The 20,283-nt window shown below is 34.3% G+C and overlaps 1 protein-coding gene and 1 pseudogene across 2 annotated transcripts in view; one reads left to right on the top strand and one right to left on the bottom strand.

Annotated features, from left to right (window-relative positions):
* The window catches only part of KHDRBS2 (KH RNA binding domain containing, signal transduction associated 2), a 679,570-nt gene that overhangs the window by 177,896 nt on the left and 481,391 nt on the right, over positions 1 to 20,283 (top strand). The window lies entirely within an intron of this gene.
* Positions 1 to 20,283, bottom strand: part of LOC111759142 (protein FAM133B pseudogene) — a 35,277-nt pseudogene that overhangs the window by 799 nt on the left and 14,195 nt on the right.

Raw genomic sequence — 20,283 nt, 5'->3', positions numbered from 1 at the left:
ACTTCTAAATAGAAATATTGCAAATAGATGACAACTGGTATAAAAAGAGGATAATAATTTCTTCCCCTAAATACTTACACCAATTAAAGGATTCTTAGATTTAGGAATTAATTACTAAATATTGAATGCCATGTTGCCTCAATAGGAAGACTTTCTTTTTCACATTTTAAGATTTTCCCCCCATATAATGTGATTACATATTATAATCAACCTGCATTTACTGTATGTTCTCTTTTTTTGTTTAATTAAGATTGAAAAGATTGAAGTGGTTGAGAATTCAAATTCTGCAACCAACATGTATTAATTCAGTGCTCCTGATTCCTTGTCTGTAAAATGGGCATAACAAGACTGTTAAATAGCTAGGATAGGTAAAGGGTTTAGAACAATGACTAGGACATAATGCTTATTAAAAGTAAGCTATCATTGTCATTGTTGAAAACACTAAGACTTACATATTTCATTGCTTAGATCATAATAGAATTAGGTAGTGACTAATATTTGCACAGAGTTTTAGACTTTTTACATACATTACATATATTATCATGCTTAATACTCTTACCTTTGTGATTGGTATTATTGCCATCCCAATTTTCAAATAAGGAAAAATAGTCTCAGAAAAATGTAGTACCTTCTCAACATCACAAAAATTTTACAGTGTAGAAATAGGTCATTAAAACATGCCTTTTCTCCTTTTTGTCCATCCACAAAAAACCACACTAAACTCCTTTTATTTATTTTCCTTAATAGCAAGTAAATGTTTCATGCAAATGGCTCTGGATTTGGTCACTGAAGTATTTTACTTTACTGTCCCTGATTAATTCCACAGAGTGAAACTCCTGCCATCTTGCCAGTTCCTAAGAGTCATTACCAATTGTGTAAATTGTGATAATGTTAGAATTTGAAATGTGTAAATTCTGTTAGGAAAAATGCTCTTTCAAATCTCTGATCCTTCCTGCTAACACATCAGGGGAATTTTCTCAACTAATATGTAGCAACTATGTAAGATATTTTACACATTTAAAAATCTCCAGAGAGAGTCAAATGTTCCCAATATTAGTTATGAGCACAAAAGCCATGCAATTGTTTTTAAAATAGCATTTGCAGAAATAAGAAAAGGTGGTAAAGTTTGTTATCTCCACATAAAAGGACTTGTCCTGATTCTCTGAAAGGTTTCAGAATGAAAACAAAGCAAGAGTTTTATTTAATTTTTCTATAATTAAGCCTAAATATGCATATCAAACCATGTTCTAAATTAACATTTTTTTAAATTCAGGTTTTCTCAGGGATTTATAATATATATATATCTATTTCACCCAATTTTAAAAATTATATTCCCAACTGTGAACAGAAATTCAAACCTGACTGGAACACTGTTTCCCTCTCCTCTTGCTTTTAGGTCTTGATTGCCCTGAGTGTATGCAGAAGTCAGTATATTCCACTAAATATTTATTTAACCAGAGCCTGAATATGGTGATGTGATGTGTGCTTAAATAAAGTCCATTCCTAATTAGAGGATTCTGCTAGACTTTAGCATGTAACACACATGATAGTCCCATGGTAAGAATAGCTCTCATTAATTTATGAGAGGCACAGTTCCCTTGACTTAAATCCTAAATGAAATATTTAAGTCAATCCACCCTCTGAAGTGCCTTATGGGTTTTCAGAAAATAATTGAAAGCCATTAAGGGCACTATGTATTAGAAAAAATCACGATTTAAAAAGCAGTAGCTACATAGCTCGCTACATATAGATATGCAGTATGAGTGGATGGATGGATGTATCACAACTTTGGCTCATGTTTTAGTTTTTTTTGTGTATGTGAAATCTTTCCACTGATGGAGAGAATTACAAGGAAGATCTCTGACTAAAGATGGTTTTGCTATACTGGCTATTCCTGTTATTCAGCAGTGTTTAAATTGTGACATTTGGCTAAAGGTATGAAATCCACTGAATTCTTTGGCAGTCATTCCTGTTTATAATCCACAAAGTACTCTATATTAGGGATATGAAAATATAGAGGGAGCTTACAAAGTAATTTAGCATCTTTATTAGGTTTTACTACCACCCTTTCATTATATAATAGTCCTCATTTTTAGAATAAAACATCTTATGAGATGTGGAGTTGATTATATTGCCTTTTTCTATTTAAGTTCTGTTGTCCTGTTTTACACTCCTTCTTGTAAGAACTCAGAGAACAGATATGCTGCTGTATAAATCCCACTGGAAATGCCCTATTTATTCAGTGTTGCCTGAATTGCTCTACTGTGATATCTTAACATTCTTAGGATAGAGAGATAGATAGCTCAAGCCACAAAGGATGCACAAACCATCCATTTGCACCATCAAACTTCTTTAATATGGTTTTTCTTTTAACTGGAGAAAATCAGTCAGATTTGGGGATTAGCATGAATAGTTGACAATATTAGGAAAACTGACTCAGTTTAACTGCAGAATTTCACATCTGTGATTGATATGCCTTATGTGAAAAATCAGTGCCTCTTAAAGTATGGTTCCTAAACTGGGAATTTGTTAGAAATGAAAATTCCTGTAACCCAACTGGGATCACCTGAATCAGAAATTCTAAGGGTAGGACTCAACAATCTTTAATTTTTTTAAACAAACCCTCTAGTTGATATTTAGGCAAATTTGAGAACTACTATTTAAACCAGTGGTATTGTGTTCTTTTTTTTTCCCCAATCAGGTTTTGATTATAAAGACCTTCCCAGAGAGTCCCAGCCACACCACCATCTCCCCATAGCCCAGCCTTCATAAACTCTGACATAGTCCCAGTGAAGACCAAGTGGTCACTTCTGACAGGAACAGCAGGGGCGATTTTTTTTTCAGGGTGTGGCAGTCATCTCTGCCAGCTGGCCCTATTCTCTGGAAGCGTCATTTCCAGTGATCCACTGGGAGCCCCTTCGGACCCCTCCCTAGGGGCCTCTGCATAAGTGGCAGCTACTCACAGTTGTTATGTAATGTATTTTTTTAATATATAAAAGTTTTTTTTCTTTAAACAAAAACAAAATGTCGTGCTATCTTTAGAAACCAAATTTAAACCACTTAACTGATCATCTAACATACCCAAGAAAAACTGAGTATGAGACTTGAAGTTTCTAAATTGTGTAAACATACTATCCAATCCCACAAAATACTTGCTAGACCACATCATCAAATGATTTTATATAAGTCATACTAACATAGAGGTGACATATACACCAGGCTTTGAAAAATATTTGTTGAAAATATCTGTTCAAGTCCCTGTTTTTAATTTTTTTCAGTATATATGTAGAAATAGAATTGCCAGGTCATATGGTAGTTCTATAATTAACTTTCTGAGGAACTGCCAAATTGCTTTCCACAGGAGCAGCAACATTTTACATTCCCAAGAGCAATGAATGAGTGTTCATATTTCTCTATATCCTTTCCAACAATTGCAATTTTCCATTTTTTAATAGTAGCCATCTAGTGGGTGTGAAATGGTAACTCATTGTGCTAATAGTTTTCATTTGCATTTCCCAAATGGTTAATGATGATGAAGATCATTTCATGTGTTTTTTGGCTATTGTGTATCTTCTTTGGAGAAATATCTAAGTTCTTTTTCCATTTTTACTTGTTTGTTGTTTAGTTGTCGAAGGATTTCTTTATATATTCTGGATATTAGACCCTAATTGATAGTTTCCAAATTTTTTCTCCCATTGTATTGGTTGTCCTTTTACTTTCATGATAAAGTCCTTTGAGGCTCAAAGTATTAAACTTTGGTGAGATTCCATATATTTTATCTTTCCTTGTTTGAGCTTTTGGGGGTAAATTTTAAGGAACTATTGCCTAACGCCCCATCCTGACTATATTTTCCAATGTTTTTTTCTAGGAGTTTGATAGTTCTTGCTCTCATATTTAGGTCTTTGGTCCACTTTTAGTTGATTTCTGTACATGGTGTGAGAGAGGGGCCCTCCTTTTTTTGCAAATGTAAATCCAGTTTTCCCAGCACCATTTGTTGGAGAGACTACTCTTTCTCAATTGAGTGGTCTTTGCCCCCTTGTCAAAAATCAGTTGGCCATAAATGTTAGGGTTGATTTCTAAGCTCTCAGTTCTATTCCATTGGTCTATATGTCTATCCTTGTGCCAGTACCGTGATGTTTTGATAAACATGACTTTGTAGTAAATTTTAAGATCAGGAAGTGTGAGTCCTCCAACTTCATTCTTCTTTTTCAAGATGGCTTTGGTTATTTGGAGCCCCTTATCCTTCCATATAAATTTCTATAAAGAAGGATGGTGATATTTTGATTGGGATTGTGTTGAATCTGTAAATTATTTTGGGTAGAATTGACATTTTAACAGTATTTAGCCTTCTAATCCATGAATGTCCTTCCATTTGTTTAGGTCAGGTGTTTGTAACCTTCTTTGTTCCATGGACCCCTTTGCCAGTCAGGTGAAAACCAAAGACCCCTTACTAAGTCCACGCTATACTGTATATTATTTAATAAATATATCACACCCACACCAACACATTCCCACAAGAATAATGTTTTTTTGAAGCTCTTTGACCCCTTGTTAAGAATGCCTGATTTAGGTCTTTGATTTTGTTTAACAATTGCATAGCTTTTGGTGTTAAAAGTCTTTTACATTCATGATTAGGCTTATTCCTAGACATTTGATTCTTTTAGTTGTTATTGTAAATGCATCCCCCCCCACCCTTGACTTCATCTTCTGATTGTTCCTTATTAGTCCATAGAAACACTACAGATTTTTGTGTGTTGACCTTGTACCTTGCCACTTTACTGAATTCATCTCTTAGTTCTAGAGATTCGTTGTTGCTTTTTCAGGATTTTCTTTATATAGGATTATGTCACCTGCCAATAGGGAATATTTTACTCCTCCTCCTCTTCAATTTGGATGACTTTTGTTTCTTTTTCTTGCCTACGTGCTCTGGCTAGAGTGTTCCCTACAGACATATATCAGTGATACTGTGGGTTTATTCCAATATCTGGCAATAAAATGTATGTCACAATAAAGTTGCAAATATTTTTTCATTTCCCAGTGCATATAAAATTTATGTATGTATTATGTTTGAGTATATTAAGTGTGGAATAACATTATGTCTAAAAAGTAATGGACATATGTTAATTAAAATATGACACGGAGGCAAAAAGTGAGCACATGCTGTTGGAAAAATGGCCTTGATAGACTTACTTGACACAGGTTTGCCACAAACCTTCAGTTTGTAAAAAAGGCAATATCTGTGAAGCACATTAAAGCATAACATATTAAAACAAGGTGTGATGTTGAATAGCAGTGGTGATAGTGGACATCCTTGTTCTGTTCCTGATCTTAGAGGGAAAGTTTTCAGTCTTTACACCTTAAATATGATGTTGTCTGTGTGTTTTTCTTATATGCCCTTTATCATGTTGAGGATGTTTCCTTCTACTCCTAGTTTTCTAAGTGTAGTTATCAAACAGGAGTGCTGGATTTTGTCAAATGTCTTTTCTTCATCAATTGAGAAGTTCATGTGTTTCCCCCCCCCCCCATTCTGTTAATGTGCTGTATTTTCTCATTTTTGTCCATAGCAGCATTATTCACAATTGTCAAAAGTTGGAAGCAACCCAAGTGCCCATCAACTGATAAGTGGATAAGCAAAATAGGTATATACACACAGTAGACTATTAAGCAACCATAAAAAAGAATGACATTCTGATAGCTGTGGTAACATGGATGAACCTTTTGTTTCTTTATTTCTAAAGTTTTATAATATAGAAAAGTTATTTAGGAAATATGGATGATTCCCATATACCTCACCCCCTACCCCCTCACACTTTTTCCCATTAATAACATCTTTCATTAGTGTGGTACATTTGTTAAAATTGATGAACAAATATCGAAGCATTGCTACTAACCATGGTCAATAGTTTATATTTTGGTTTACACTTTGCACTGCACATTTTTATCACTTTTGACAAAATGTATAATGACCTGTATCTGTCATTGCAGTATCATGCAGAACAATTCCAGTGTCCCCAAAAATGCCATCATGTTACACCTATTCTTCCCTCTCCTTCCCCTCTGGTGACCACTGTCTTAATATAAATTTTACAAGTTCTTTTATTGCTAAAATAATAATAAGTCTACTTTAGTCCATTGTTGCATTCCTGCCTTAATGTGTGCTCATTCCTCAGTCTTGAGGATTTTAGTATGATGATGCCCACTCTGCTTCTGATTGGGAGGGGCCTTAGATCCTATAGGGTGCATGGATGGAACTGTCTTGCTTGCAGTTGTAGATACTCTGTTTTTTTGGGAAGGGCATTGTCCACCATCATTCTTTTGTTTGTTGTTCTGGGCAAGTGTGATGAACTGGAGAGTAGGTATTGGCTGTAACTCTGCTGAGATTCAGGGCTCAACCGGCATATAAACAGATGGAAGATTTACATATCTGGGACATATATTTAATGGGTATAGTGCTAATTATAGGTTCAAATAGGAGCAGAAGAACTATGTGTAAGAAAATTATAAATGAGTCTAACTCTCTAACATTGGGGAGATAGGTTAACATACATTCCAAGATAAGGTCCACCAATGGGGTACCAATTTCCTGGGGTTGTCTGTCCTACCTATAGTGTCCATCTGCCTCTAGAGCCCCCAGGAGCACCCTGCTTGAGGCACTGTTTACTGTGGCAGTCAGAGAAATCCTCCTGAGACATGCTTATCCTCTGGAATGACCTCCCAACTTTGAAATCTCTCGGCTATAAACACTCATTTGTATTTAATATTCCCCTGTTTTGGTCAAGGTTTTTTTCAAAAAACATTGCTAGTTGGTGCTTGGTAATAATCTCTCGGTGCCACAGAGGCCCAAATGGATGAACCTGAATACATCATTTTGAGTGAAATAACCCAGATGCAAAAGGGCAAATATTGTTTAATCTCACTGATATGAAATAAATTGGATAAGCAAATTCATAGAGAAACTAAATATAGGTTATCAGAGGACAGGATTGCTTTAGGGAATAAGGGTTAAGGCTTAAAATGTACAGTTTCTTTTTGGGACAAAGGAAATTTTTGGTAACGGATGGAGATAATAATAGCATAACATCGTGAATGTAATTAACATCACTAAATTATATATTTGAATTTGGTTAAAAGAGGAAATGGTAGTTTATCTATATGGTACTACAATAAAAATGTATTTAAAAATCCATGGAACTGCACAACACAAACAATGAACCCTAAGGTAATCCATGAACTTTAGTTCATAGTACAATTATAAAAATGTGTTTTCATCAATTGTAAGAAATGTATTACACCAATGCAAGATGTTAGAAATAAGGTGGTATTATTTTATTTTATGTATGATTGTTCTGTTAACCTACAACTTCTCTTATAAAAGGAAATTTCTTGAATGAATAAATTTTGTACAAACATAGTTCATATAGGCCTTAGAGAGGAATGATTATTTCAGTTTTTTTAAATGATTCAGTATGTAGCATATTTGAATACCACAAAGTACATTTAAGTGAAATGTTAATACATTGAACATTTTTTGCTAAAATGCTACAAAAATGTCTACTTGTTTTAAATTCTAAAAAAAAGCCTTAATTATCTGCAAGGTATATAGTAGAGAAATAGAATTATATTGTAATAATTAATCTAGTTCCTTGGCTATCAGAAGAATAGAATATTTAGTTCATATATTTAATGGAACTCTTTCCAAGATCCATTCTACTTAGAGCTAAGTTCTGAATTCTAATACATGTGTTAAAATAGAATGTTAAACCAGCACCTTTCTTTTTTCTTTACAGTTAATTGATAGTTAATTGAAGTAAAATTTATTTACATGCAATAAACAGCATATATATTAAATGTACAGTTTGACAAGCTTTTACTTCTATATGCACCAGTGAAACCATCATTACAATCAAGGTAATGACCATTGTCATCATCCCCAACATTTTCTTATCCAAAAGATTGTTTTGTAATCCCTCCATCCTATCTCTCTCTAACACACCTAACCCCAAAACAAGCACTAATCTGCTTTCAATTACTGTACATTAGTTTGCATATCCTCAATTTCTATATAAATGGAATCATGGAGTGTCCTTTTTGGAGAAGGTGTTTTGGCTTCTCTCACTCAGTATAACTATTTTTGAGATCCACCTTGTATCATGTATAAATAGGTTATTCCCTTTTTTTTAAAAGTAATGTTCCATCATATGAATACACTACAGGTTATTTATTCATTCACATGATAATAAGCATTTGGGTTGTTTCCAAGTTTGGCTATTACAATTAAAGATATTGTGAACATTAGTGTACAAGTCTTTGTATGAGCAATGGTGTTCATTTTTCTTGGGTAATTACCTCTGACTAGAACAATGGGATTATTTTGTAGGTGTATTTTAGCATTTTAAGAGATCAGCGAACTGTTTACCATAGTAGTTGTATCATTATATATTTCCGTCAGCAGTGTATGAGAATTACAGTTCCTCACCAACACTTGATTTGGCCCTTCTTTTAAAATTGTAGACATTCTACTAGGTAAGTAATGGTATCACACTGTGGTTTATATTTTCATTTCCCTAATGACTAATGATATGGAGAATCTTTTCACATATGTTGCCATCTGTATATCTTTTAAATATACATATATGTATTTAAAAGATACTTAGATTACATAAATGTTACATGAAAAACATGGGGGATTCCCACATGGTCTGCTCTACACCTCCTACATTTTCCCACATTAACAACATCTTTCATTAATGTGGTACATTCATTACAATTGATGAACATGTTTTGGAGCATTGCCACTGAGCATGGATTGTAGTTTACATTGTAATTTACACTCTGTCCTGCACAATTTTATAGGTTATGGCAAGATACATAATGGTTTGTATTTGCTGTTGCAATGTCATTCAGGACAATTCCTAAGTCCTGAAAATGTCCCCATAGTATACCTGTTTTTCCCTCTCACTCAAGTGGCCACTGACTTCACATCACTGATATAAGTTCTTATATTGCTAGAATCATTATAAGTCTATAGAAGAATGCCAGTTTGTCTACTTTAGTCCATAGTCCATTCCCCAATCCTGAGAATTCTGGGATGGTGATGCACTTTCCACCTCTATTTGGGAGAGTGTTTCAATCCCATAGGGCAAATAGATGGGACTATCTTGCTTGCAGTTGTAGACTCTCTTGGTTCCTTGGGATGGTTGTTGTCCATCATCATTTTGTTAGTTGTCCTGGGTGAGTCCAATGAACTGGAGAGTAAGTGTTACAACTCTGTTGAGATTCATGCCCCAAACGCACATGGACTGCCCAAATATTTAAGCCTCTTGGACATACACCTATCAACTCCAGTACTAATTATAGGTTCAAATAGAAGGGTCAGAAGAGCTATGTGTATATCTTTTTAATGAAGCATTTGTTCAAATATTTCACTCTTTTTTAAAAGAAAAAGTGTTACTGTTTTCATGAATTTTGAGTATTTTATATGTTCTGTGTACAAGTACTTTATTAGAAATATGCTTTTAAAATATTTTCATCAGTGTATGACTCTTTTCAACATTTTATACTAGTGTCTATTGGAGAGAAGAAATTTTAGTTATGATGAAATCTAATTTATCAGTGTTTCCTTTTAGGGAACTTGCTATTGGTTTTATATCTAAGAAATCTTTTCCTAACCCAAGGTCACAAACATTTTCTCCTATGTTTTCTTCTATAAGCTTTATAGTTTTAGGTTTACATTAAGATATTTGATCCATTTTTAGTTAAATTTGCATGTGGTATGACGTTTAGATTGGAAGTTTGCTTTTTTTCTTTTTCTTTTATTAACAAATTGATATTGATAATCAATTTTTTGAAAAGATTATCATTTCTTCTCTAAATTGCCTTTGAAACTTTGTTGGAAAATTAGTTGTCCATGTATATGTAAATCAATTTCTGGACTCTATTCTGTTCTGTGGATTTATTTGCCTTTCTTTATTGTAGCTTTATTCTTAGCATTGAAATAAAGTGGTTTTAGTCTTCCTGTTTTGTTCTCCTTTTTCAAAGTTGTTTTGGGAATTCTATTTCATTTGCATTTCCATATGAATTTTATTTTATTTTTTTAAAGATTTATTAATTTCTCTCCCTTTCCCCCGCACCTTGGTTATCTGTTCTCTGTGTCTATTTTGCTGCGTCGTCTTTGTCCACTTTGTGTTGTTGTCAGCAGCGCGGGAATCTGTGTTTCTTTTTGTTGCGTCATCTTGTTGTGTCAGCTCTCTGTGTGCGGCACCATTCCTGGGCAGGCTGCACTTTCTTTTGTGCTGGGCAGCTCTCCTATTGGGTGCACTTCTTATGCGTGGGGCTCCCCTACGTGGAGGACACCCCTGCTTGCCAGGGCACTCCTTGCGCGCATCAGCACTGCGTATGGGCCAGCTCCACACGGGTCAAAGAGGCCCAGGGTTTGAACTGCGGACCTCCCATGTGGTAGACGGGACACCCTAACCACTGGGCCAAGTCCGCTGCCTCCATACGAATTTTAGAATTCAATTGTCTATAACTACAAAAGTACTGTTAGAAAGCCTGTTGAGAGCTGAAGTTTGATTGGGATTATATTGAAACAGTACATGTACTTGGGGAAAATTGAACTCTTAACAATATTGAGTACCCTGATTCTTGAACATGGTTTATCTATTTGTATTCTTCAATTTTCTTTAGCAAGATTTTGTAGTTCCTATATATTTTGTCAGATTTACATCTAAGTATTTTATATTTTTGGATGCTATTATAAATGGAGCCACTTCAATATTCTTTTGTTCATTACTACTCTAGAAATGGCATTGATTTTTTAAAATATATTGATCTTATAATTTGTAACCTTGCACAACTCACCTATTAGTTGTTTTTTTTCAAACTTCACTTGCATATTCTGTATAATTGACCATGTCATGTGTAGTAAATACATTTTTACTTCTTCTTTTCCAAACTAGATGTCTTTTCTTTCTTTTCTTCCCTGATTTCATTGGCTAGCACCTTCAATTCAGTATTCAATAGAAGTGGTGAGACTTGACATGCTTATACAATCTGTCTTGCCTCATTAAGTGTGATATTAGCTGTAGGGTTTTGGAAGGTGCAGTTTATAAAGCTGAGGAATATTTCTTCTATTCCTAGTTTGGTAATATTTTAAAAATCATAAATGGATATTAGATTTTATTAAATGCCTTATCAGCATCTTTTGAGATGATTGGAAGGGTGATACGGTATATTTTTTAGATTATTAGTATGATTTTCAAATGTTAAAACAATCTTGAGTTTCTTTGATAAACATACTAGTCATCCTTTTCATATATTGTGTTGCTTTTTATTAACTAAAATATTTATTAGAATTTTGTATTTCTGATTATGAGGGATAGTAGTCTGTAGATTCTTTTTATGTTATATTTTTGTCTGATTATGGCATCAGAATACTTGTGCTCTCATTGAATAAATTTGGAATTTTTTTGTCTCTCTTCAATTTTCTGGAAGAGCTTGTATAGAATTATTATTACTTCTTGCATAAATGTTCCATAGAATTCACCAGTGAGATCATCCTGACTTGGTGTATTCTTTGTGAGAATATTTTTAACCAAAACTCTCTATCTCCAAGAGCCACCTTTTTCTTTCATTAATTTTCTCTTTATATATTTGCTTTCTATTTCACTGATTTCTAGCCTGATTTTATTTTATTTTTTCTTTTGGTTCCTTTAGATTCAATTTGTTCTTCTTTTGCTATTTCTTAAGTTGGAACTCAGGTCAATGATTTGAGACCTTTCTATTTTACATAGGCATTTAACACCATTAGTTCCCTATAAGGACAACTTTGGGGCCAGCTCACAAATTCTGATATGTTGAGTTCTCATTTTCATTCAGTTCAGGATTCTTTCAAATTTCCATTTTGATTACTATTTCCACCCACATGTTATTTAACAGCATGCTGTTTCCAAATATTTGGTAATACTCAAGATGTCTTTTTGTTACAGATATCCAATTTAATTCTGTTGTAGTTATAGAATATATTTTGAATAACTTGAAAAATGTTAAATTTAGCAAGATTTGCTTAATGGTCAGAATATGGTCTGGCCTGGTAAATGTTCCACATAGAGTGGAAAGAATGTGTATGCACTCTTGCTGGATGTAATGTTCTAAAGATGTCAATGAAGGCAAAGTTGTTGATTATTGTTAAAGTCTTCTATAAGCTTACTGGTTTTCTTCATGATATATTATTAATATTTTTGTTTATATGATTATCTTTTCAAGTGATTTTAAATAAGAAAAACCACTAAATATTTACCTTAATTTTTAAATTTAAATTTTTTTTTTTCCATTCCCTCTGTTCTTCATGCCTCTGTGGAGATTTATATTACCCTCTGGCATAATTTTTCTTCTGTCTGACGGCATCCTCTATATGTCTTGTCTTGAGATCGGCTATGTATAGATACTTTCAGCTTTTGTTTGTATGAAATAACTTTCTTTCATCTCTAAGTTTAAAAGATATTATAATTGTATATAGAATTCTGTATTGACAGTTTTGTTTCTTTCAAAACTTTAGAAATCTTGCTTAATTCTCTTCTCACTTGCCTTATTTCCCATGACCAATCTGCTGTTATCCTTATCTTTTGTCCATACAATTCTTTGTTCTCTTGCTGCTTTAAGTTTTTCTTGTTTCACTGATTTGAGCAATTTGACTATGCAATGTATCTTAGTATACGTTTCTCCCTGTTTCTGGTGCTTGGTGAGTCTTGATCTTCTTGCAACTTTAAGTTTTTCTTGTTTCACTGATTTGAGCAATTTGACTATGCAGTGTACCTTAGTATAGATTTCTCCCTGTTTCTGGTGCTTGGTGAGTCTTGATCTTCTTGCAACTTTGAGTTTATAGTTGACACTGGATTTGAAAAATTTTAAGCCATAATATCTTCAAACACTTTTTCAATTCCATCTGAAGATTCTGATTACATGGACATTTGTGCTCTTTAAGTTGTCCTAGAGCTTACTAATGCTCTTTCATTAATTTTTTTCTTGCTGTGTTTAATATCATATCATTTCTATTTTATGTATTTAAATTCATTAATCTTTTTTCTGCAATTTCTAATTTGTCATTCATCCCATCCAATGTGTTTTTCATCACTAATTTTGTAATTTTCATCTCTGGAAATTCAAGCTAGGTCTTTTAAAACATTCCATGTCTCCACTTAACTTTTTGTACATATAGAATACAGTTATGATAATGCATTTCATTTCTCTGTTAGTTTTGGGTCAGTTTCATTTGCTTGATGAAACTCCTCATTATTAATCATGGTTTCCTGCTTCTTTGCATGCTTGATAATTTTTTATTCCATGCCAGATGATAAATTTTATCTTGTTAGATGCTGGATATTTTTGTATTCCTATAAATATTCTTGAACCTTTTCTAGGTTCTACTTAAGGTATTTGGAGATAGTTTTATCATTCTAGGTCTTTCTTTAATGGTTTGTTAAGCAGTCCCACAATATTGCTTAGTCTAGGACTAATTATTCTGCAGTATCAAAGCACAAACTTCCTAGCTACTTTATCCAGTGCTTGTGAATTTTTAGGTTTTCTAGGCTCACTGGTGGGAAAAAGCACTGTTCCTAGCCTTGTGAGACTGTTGAGCAATGCTTTCCTTAATCCTTTCAGGCCTGGCCTCAGGTAGTTGCTTCATGATTTCATGTACTGATCGGCATAATGCTGAATATTAGTATTAGAGATGGAACTGTACAGATGTCTTAGAGTTCTGCATTGGTATAGACCTCTCGTTTCCAATATTCTCTCAAGTGAACTCAGCTACCTTGATCCCCCCAGACATTCAGCTTTGTCTCCTCAACCCCGGGACTGCATTGCACTCTGCTTAAGATTCCTCTCACAATCCCTCTGTCATACAGTAAATTCTGTCTGACAGTAAACTGGGGCAGTCATAGGCTTGATCTCCTTTTGTCTCCTTTCTCTCAGGTATTGTCACCCTTCATTACCTAATGAAAATAATCTTTAAAACCGGTTTTCTTTCTTCATGTATTTTTTCTGAATTATTTTTGGTCATTTCAAGCAGGAGAGTAAAGCTAACCCTCATCTTTCCATCTCGCATGGAAGCTGAAAACCCACGTTACATTTTCACTCTGATTTTTCACTGGATTTTCCTCGCCAATGTTATTTCAGTGTGTAAGAAGAAAACCTGCATCTGAGTAACTAGTGAATGTGTATTTTTTCATGTTTTCTAAACCATTTAAATAATTATTTTGGGTATACTTTATTTTACACAGTGGGCTCAATGCTTGCCCAGAGTTACTGATTTAAATTGGATTGAAATGGCGTATCCTAAAAGTACCTTTCTTTCTGCAACAGGCTGTAGGGAGTTTCATTTTTATTTGTAGAAAATCATACGTTTATGTCTAGTCTATCTCTGTGCACAACGTCATTAAATTATGGAAAAGAAGAAAATATTGACTGGATTACTTTAGTTCTGGTGGTCAGATATCATTTCACACTTGAGGTATCTCTGTCTTTGTACTTTGTTATTCTCTAAACTGACATCCATTAGATTATTATTTGTTTCAATTATTATTTCTAGTTTCCCTGGTTATTTTGGAAAAGTTTGAATCAAAAAGTTAACATATATATATTCTTAATTATCTATTGTTTTAATGTATAATTGCTAAAAATAGAGACATATTGATAATATACTAATCACTCTTTTGTAAACATTTACAAATTATAACCATTACTTGTTAAGTCCTCTCATTACATTCAAAGCTTGTTGATTTACCAATTCATAAGATTAAAATAGCCTGCATTTTCAGAACCTATTATATAATTATTCTTGGAATATAGTGCATCACTACTAGTTTGTAAATATAATTGAAAATATAGACATAGGCAAAAAAATTGTATTTAATTTTTCTAATTAAAAATGGGATTTACGTATCAACTCTTAAGGACTCAAGAAAATATTCACTGACATCAGGAAACTTCTTGGTGCCATTTTAATATTTGTGTGTCTTTTGAAGCGTGTGAGAATACCATGATACATAAATGTAAATATTTCTTCATTTTCATGAAAATCTATAGAAAAAAGAATAATGCAGAGACAAAGAACAAAAGTCAAATGATCATTATTTTGCATGTTACATCCTTAATGATGAGCAGCTGAGGGGGTTGTAGACAGATGAGGACATGGGTAGATGTCAGGTCCCATCTTGGGTCAAGGTAGAAGGTAGAGGAGGGAAGGAGAACCTGGGTTTTCTGGCCAATAGTGAGCAAAGAGGCAAATTGCTCATCAAAGAGAGAGACTAGGCAGGACCTGCGAGGGAGAAAAGAATGTTTGCCTGCAGAGAAATTGGTTTTTAAAAGTGTCCAACTGTTTTGGCAATGCTGAGACAAAGGAACAGAAGAGACAAGATGGCAGGGCTGAAGAAGGAAATCAGAGGCAAAACATTGAGTCCATGCTGATATTCATTTATTAACTGATCATCTTTTCAGACTTGGGACCTGATCTGGGTATTCACATATACATACATATATATACATAATATATATACATATATATATATAATTAAAGTGTTAACCCTCTTTTTAGCTCTTAATACTGTTTAAAAAAAATGTGGATCTATCCTTAATCGGTATGGTGGTTTGGAGCTGTGTGTGCCCCAGGAAAAACATGTTCTTAAACATAATCCATTCCTGAGGGTGTGAATTTGATGATGTTACTTCAGTTCAGATGTATCCCACGATGGGTCTTAATCCCATTACTGTAGTCATTTATAAGAAGAATGAAACCCAGACAGAAGGAGAGAAAGTCATTAGACTTAAGAAGCTAAAATGCAATGGAACTTGGAAGAGAACAGAGAGGTCAGAAAAGGCTACCATGTGACAGAGGTGCCAATGACCAAGGATACTGACAACCAGACCAAGAACACCTTTGTGAGAAAGCATCACCTTGATGATGCTTTGATCTGGACTTTTCCTGGCATCAAAACTGTGAGTAATTAAATTCCCATTATTTAAGTCATCTCTTTGCATGGAATTTGCTTGAGCAGCCTAGGAAACTAAAAGAATCAATAATCTAGATTTCCTGCATTCTAGGTACTTGTCAGATGATAAAACTTCAAACTTACTAATATTTAATACCTGTCATTTGGGAGAAATGGTATTTTGGAGAAATGTCTGAAGTTTATCCATTTATACAGAGACCAAATTTTATCCTTGGATTTGGTGACACCACAGACTCTTATTTTGCATATTATTCTTCTCTTGACTTTATCTTACCTTATTTATCTGAGGTTAGGCTGATTTCTCCATGCCCTTATTTGCATCCTTTTTTATTATATCTGCATATTTTGAAAGTTGCTTTATGATTTTTTTGAGTATTTGTCCAATTAACTGAATAAAAAATACAGGCCCTTATTTACCACATGCTCATAGGTGAGTAGGAAATATAAATATGTAAACATATACTGATAGAAAGTATCATTAAATGGGCTTATCTTTGTATTGATTACCCAATATTAAATAAACCAGTAGTGATAAACTCCCCAAATCTTGCTATCAGTCCTTTAAAATTTAACCTGTCTGATGGTCCCCGGTGGTTTTATCTAATTTAGCACATAAATGAAAGGTAGAATACTGGGCAGTGGACATTCCTTATTTTATCCTTTTGCAGGATTCATATACTTAACAAGTCAACTATCAATCAGTCTTAAAAGTAGAATTTCTTTTTTTTAATGGAAATTAAACGATCACTTTGTCCTTTCATTGGGAAAACCTTTTTCACTTTTGCCTTGAATAAGTCACAAAAGAGTGATGAAGATAAAGGTCATTTATAAATTATTTTCTAGGGGAAAAATGTTTTATGAAAACATGTGATAGGAGAGGTAGAATTACAGTGAAATATTTACCTTGATTCAGGTAGGCAGTTTTGCTTAGTATGAAATATATAGTTTGTTCAGACAGAGGCCAAAGGAGGAATAAAATAATATAACGTATATGTTAGTTCATAGCATTCTATCTCTATATGAAACTTTTTTCGAATCTAGTATAGTTGTTCTGTTTAAGGTTTTCACTAGTAGTACCCATATTTTAAGATATGTGTGGGAACTGGGAGAAGATTTGAAGCTGATTGCCTATTTGGAGATGTTTATTTCTTAAAACTTATCAATTTCCAGGTCATCAAATCATTCTCAAGAATATGATATTTTATAGGCCTTTGTGGTTACTCTAATCTAGTACATGCCATTAGAGTGATTTATGCAGTGGGTGCCAGGTGCCAAGCCCCAAATCTCCAAGGAGAGGAATAAACAAGAGATCTACAGTTTCTTAGTTTCTTGGAGCTATAAAAGGCTACTGGAAACAGAGTGGCAGATGAAATCCTGGAGAACACCTGAAGCCCTACTTCAGGAAATGTTTAACTGGATGCGACTAGAGAGCAGTAACAAAAAGCCCTAGCCATCAAGTAGGGTATATTTATGCTGTCTGTGTACAACAAAAATTCAACACTCTGCTGTTTAGACCTTCCTGGCTTGATTTACAGAACTTTTATTACACCAGAAGGTGGGTATCGATTATAATCAACATGTATAATTTGCCATAACCTAAGTACTACTCTAAAGACTTTACATGTCAATTTCATAACAAACAAAATTTTTATTATCATTTCACTTTACAGGTGAAGAAACAGTAGTATAGGGAAGTTAAATAATTTGTCCAAGGGTTTCAAATATCAAGGCAAGGACTGGACTCAAGCCACCAGGCTCCACAATCTGTAATTGTCACCTCTATGCTCTATTTCCTGACAATCATGAGAGAATGTATAAATTTTGATACTTTTTCTAGTGAAAAATAGGTCTATTATTAATTGATAATTCTGACAGATGACTTGTTCTGTGGATTTCAATTAGATGGACTTTAAAGTATTTGTGGACAAACATTTTATAGAAAAGAAAATTACAATTGTCAACAACTTCCATTGCCACGGAATGAGAGGCTCTTCTTTTTCAAATTATTGTGGTAACATTCTTTCTAAGATGCAAGGGAAAATACTTCTTGAAAAGATAAAGTAACAGCAAAGCAATTAAATAAATATTGATATTTCATACTAAAATTTTAATTAGAATTTTAGAATTCTCTACCTATGATACCACACAACCTAGCTAAAAAACGTACAGCACTATGGTGCAATTGTAGTATTGACAGCTAAGTGTATGAAGTAGAGAACTTTTAAGGCTAATTTTTTTTTTTTAAGATTTATTTTTATTTATTTCTCTCCCCTTCCAACCACCCCCCCCCCAGTTGTCTGCTCTCTGTGTCCATTTGCTGCATGTTCTTTTTTGTCCACGTCTGTTGTTGTCAGTGGCATGGGAATCTAGGTCTCTTTTTTGTTGTGTCATCTTGCTGCATCAGTTCTCCGTGTGTGTGGTGCCATTCCTGGGCAAGCTGAACTTTCTTTTGAGCTGGACGGCTCTCCTTACAGGGCACACTCCTTGTACATGGGGCTCCCCTACACGGGGGGCATCCCTGTGTCGCACGGCACTCCTTGCATGCATCAGCACTGCACGTGGGCCAGCTTACCACACGGGTCAAGGAGGTCCGGGGTTTGAACCGTGGACCTCCCATGTGGTAGACGGATGCACCATCTACTGGGCCAAGTCTGCTTCCCTTAAAGCTCATTCTGTCTCTAAGATTTTATGATCACACCATTAAGATCCCCACCTTGATAGGATAATTTAACAGCATTGTTTGGCTGGGGCAGGACTGTGACAGTGCTCATCAGTTTAGAAGTCCTGTACTCTCCAGTCTTTCAAACAGGTACCAGTGGCATTGCAGCTGTGTTCCCCTTGGCAGAGCAGCAGCTGAGTGCAACAAACGATGTGACTTTTCTGCCATTCCTGATTACTATATGTAACTTTATATTTCATAGAAGGACCTGCCATTATGGCCCTGCTGGAAGGTACTTAAAGTGCTTTTTGGGCAATATTCCTTGTAACCCTGGCCAAAATCATGTACCTAAATATATCTCAATAATATAATGCTGTTTCCCTTTTCATTTAGGAGAACTCAAAATAAAACTAAAGTCAGTTACATAGAACTTTGAGGATTCCTTGAAGAATATTTCTGTTTAAATGCAGGGTAATATTTGCAGTGTGCATTTCATTTTAGTTACTGCTATTTCTTTTCAAATCAGTTACTCTTGGATATAAAATGGTACCTCTGTCCTCTCTGGCACATAAATGCATTCAGTTATCTTTGGAGCATCATGCATGACTGGTACTCGATAAATGTTAACAACAGCTCTCCTAAAGTCATTGAGGATTACTGGTGGATACTTTGCATCTGCTCCATTAGACAATTTATGCATCAGAAGGGGATTTGCTTTGCCATTGAATCATCTGCCAATATAATGCCAAGCACAGAGTGGTTGGATAATACATATTAGTTGATAATGGTTGTTAATCTCGCCTGCTTACATGAGGTAAATGAACAACATCTACCTTTATAGCCAACTGCTCTCAAGGCCTTAAAATGAGCAACTGTGAAAAGAAATGCATGTTCCCACTAAAATCCCCTAACTTTTTCAAGGATTAATTTCTTGAGGACAGATAATTAGCTGTTTACTTAAACAGATCTTGTTGATGTACACACAAGTCCTCAATTATTTTTAAAATAATTCTTTTGTCTACTCTTGTTTTTGTTGTCTTTGTTGTACCTCTTTCACCATCATCCACTGACCATAGGCACCTTTCACATATTTACTGAGGCTTTTTCCACCTAAGAAGTTTTATTCTTCCTACCAAGGTATGTCATCATTCTGGAAGACATTTTTATTTTTGTGGATGATCCAATCAATGTGCCAGCCTCATAGTTCCTTAACAGTCACAGTTTACCTCATAATCTTTGTGGCTTTGGCATTGGTTTTGCCTAAACCAAGCACTGCACCACCACTCATATTTTTTAACCTTTGCACACAAATCACACATACAACCGTCTTAAAAAATATCATCACTGGAATGTAAAATAAAACAGCCACAGAAAATCACTTAAAACAAATATAAAGCTTATTGAATTATTGTGACAGAAACCTTGTAATCACCATGCGGTTCAAGAAATAGAAATTTGCCATAGTGTCTCCATGTGCCCCATCCCAATCAAACCATCTGCCTCACACAAAATTAACCACTGTCCTTACTTTTACAATAATTCTTGTTTGTTTTATAGTTATCACTTTCTTTGACTTTTATAACACAAGTATTAATTCCAGGATACCATAGTTAAGCC

This window comes from Dasypus novemcinctus, chromosome 11 (genome assembly GCF_030445035.2).
Source record: "Dasypus novemcinctus isolate mDasNov1 chromosome 11, mDasNov1.1.hap2, whole genome shotgun sequence".
Taxonomy (NCBI): Eukaryota; Metazoa; Chordata; class Mammalia; order Cingulata; family Dasypodidae; genus Dasypus; species Dasypus novemcinctus.
Note: the sequence above shows the minus strand (reverse complement) of the source record. Positions and strands in the feature narration are given on the sequence as shown.